Source organism: Nicotiana sylvestris, chromosome 12 (genome assembly GCF_000393655.2).
Source record: "Nicotiana sylvestris chromosome 12, ASM39365v2, whole genome shotgun sequence".
NCBI lineage: Eukaryota > Viridiplantae > Streptophyta > Magnoliopsida > Solanales > Solanaceae > Nicotiana > Nicotiana sylvestris.
In genome coordinates, this window is record NC_091068.1 from 75,313,531 (window position 1) to 75,316,468 (window position 2,938).

Below are 2,938 nucleotides of genomic sequence, written 5' to 3' on the forward strand. Positions count from 1 at the left end.
AAGGCCACCTCCACCTTATCCTTAATGGCTTGCGTAGTAGAAAAATGAGAACCAGTTTAAGAAGTTTATTGACATGATGAAGAGCTTATCAATTAATGTGCCTTTGGTGGAGGCTCTAGAACAAATGTCGGGGTACGCCAAGTTCATGAAAGACTTGGTGACAAAGAAAATATCCATGTATTGTGAGACCATCAAGATGACCCACCAAGTTAGTGCAATAGTGCACTCGATGACTCCAAAGCTAGAAGATCTGGCGCTTTCACCATTCCTTGCACCATTAGGAGTGCAGACTTTATAAAAGCTTTATGTGATTTGAGGGCAAGTATCAACTTGATGCCTTACTCCATTTTCAAGACTTTAGATATTGGGCAACCGAGGGCTACTTCAATAAGGTTGCAAATGGGGGATAGAACTATGAAGAGGTTGTTTGGTATTGTAGATGTTGTTCTTGTTCGGGTAGACAAGTTCATTTTGCTCGCTGATTTTGTGATCTTGAATTGTGAGGTAGATTATGAGGTTCCGATCATATTGCGAAGACCTTTCCTTGCAACTAGGAAGGCCTTAGTTGATGTGGAAGTAGGGGAACTCACCTTCCGGGTGGGTGATGAAAAAGTGGTCTTTCATGTGTGCAAGTTAATGAAGCAGCCCAACAGTACTGAAGTGTTCTCTTTTGTGGATCTTGTCACGACAGTGATAGTTGATGATACTAGTGCAATGATCAATGCAGAGGACCCTCTAGAGGCGGTATTGTTGAATCTTGATGTAAATGAGGGTGAAGGTCGGGTGGAGTGTGTTAATGCTATACATGCACTACCAGAAAATGGGCTTATGGGAACAGTTTTTTGGTAACAGTTCACAAATCGTTGCTATAGAGGTGATATAATAATGGTTCAAATCGTTACAATAGAATTTGGCAGGTATCAGCACACTTTAGACCTCAAACCGTTGCAAATGTAACAAAACCGTTGCAAATGTAACAAAACCGTTGCCATAGAGTTTTGTGTCACAACGGATTTGTTAACCGTCCCAATAGAAATGTATATGGCAACGGTTTTGGGAAAAAAATTCTATGGGAACGGGTACTCAATTCCCTCATTTTTTCAGCTGAAAATTTTACTGGCTCGCCAAGCTAATTAGTGACATATCATTTTCTTATTTTTTTAAATTTTTAACATTACCAGCCTACCTCCCAAAGTCCCAAACGTATCCCCAGTACTGTATCCAAATGTACTCCCTCATTGATACATCAGAGCTCCCTCGTCGATTCACCCAGAATCGCATCTCTGATCTTTTTGTTTTTCATCTTTGCCGAGTTTAATGGCCGAGTTTCATCAAATACCTCTTCATTAGACCACCATAATCATCAAACCCTAGAGTTTCCAAAGACCAAAACCCCAAGGACAGTTCTGTCGGTCTTTCCGGCACTTCTACAAGGACAGTTGCTGCTTCAGCACTTCTCCCGCACTCCTTCCCCAAATCACCAAATTAATTTATTGTTAAGAGGTGATTCTTTTTGTATGCTTTTCTTGTTTTGATTGTTCTTTTATCTGGGTTTTTAATAGAAATGTAACAGATTTATCAACAAATTTTTTGTCTAACGCTTCATTTGGATTTTCAGGTGGTAACCTTAGATATGTTGCTTCATCTGGTGCAGTTTGCAGGTAAATTCTTATACTTTTTCCTCTGTTAGAAGATATGTTTTTTTGTTTTTGGTTACTTTCTCTTTGGGGTTTTCTTTCTTTGTTTCAAGCTTTTGATTTTCTGATGTTGGTTCTAGGTTTATCTGCAAATTCTTTTCTTATTTGAGATATATATTTCAATGGACATTATTCCCCCTTGGTTTTGCTGCATAAAAGGTTCTGTTTCTTATTATAATTATACACTACAAGAAAAAAGGCCTTTAGCTAGGGGAAATTCGGTCGCGTGTAGGTGATCTAAGTTACAGTGAAAAATTGTCAGGTCGAGCTTGTTCCTTCGTTTTTCAGTGAACATAATTAAACAAATATTCTATATAGTTTATGGCCTAATTTTTGGGAACTAGTATAAATATTGGAGAAATAAATAAATACTTAAAAAGAAGCACCACATCTACACCCTCACTATTATGAATCAAGCGAAGTTTAATCAGCAGTTGCAAATTTGAATCAAATTTGAAGTTTGTCCCGAGATTACAGTTGAAAAATGACTTGACATAAGTTATTCAATACGACTTGTGCATTGAGATCTGAGAACTCTTGTGTATATTTACAGTTGCAAAATATGTTTGTTGATCTAAGTATGAAAACCTAGTCTTTAGTCATCGAGCTAGTCTCAGTATCAGATAGCTAATATGATATTTGGTCGTCACTCTCACACGGAATGGCTGAGTTCATTCAGTGTTGATTTATTGTGCATGTCTCTGTATTTCAGGTTGAAGCTGAAGAACAACCCGAGATATCTGTGTTGTACTCTATTTTTTTGTTCCTTACTTTGTCTTCTTCAAGGTAACTCACATGGGAATTTGCTTTCCTTGTCCATGTACTGTTTGTATATCTGCTTGTGTTTGTAAATCTGAGAGATGGAGTTAACAAGCATAGACAAAGTTGATGTTGACTCACAAACATGCACTTGTGATGTTAACCTTTTGCTAATGAATTTCTGATTTTCAATTCACAACTGGATGTATTTAGTTTATAATTCTTAGTTATAAAAGGATGAGTCTCTTTATTCAAGTTAACCACCCTTCATCTATAGTAACTAATTTTCTTGCTTTCCTTATAGCAGATACACTTATGCTACTTGTTAATTTGATTCGAAGATAACGGAGAATTATAGTCTTGGTCAATGGTTGTCCATTAGCTTCTAATGTTATCAACTGCCTTGTTGAAAGGTTGAGTATTTGGTAGCACTACTTTCTTAGGTGATATATGTAAAAATCCTATTTTTGCATTTGAAGTTG

The 2,938-nt window shown here is 37.0% G+C and overlaps 1 long non-coding RNA gene across 1 annotated transcript; it reads left to right on the forward strand.

Annotated features, from left to right (window-relative positions):
- The first annotated feature begins 1,194 nt into the window (after positions 1-1,194).
- LOC104231646 (uncharacterized) lies at positions 1,195-2,714 on the forward strand. The gene is made up of 3 exons (XR_712125.2): positions 1,195-1,503; positions 1,619-1,661; positions 2,410-2,714. It is a non-coding gene; the product is annotated as an uncharacterized lncRNA (long non-coding RNA).
- The last annotated feature ends 224 nt before the right edge of the window (positions 2,715-2,938 follow it).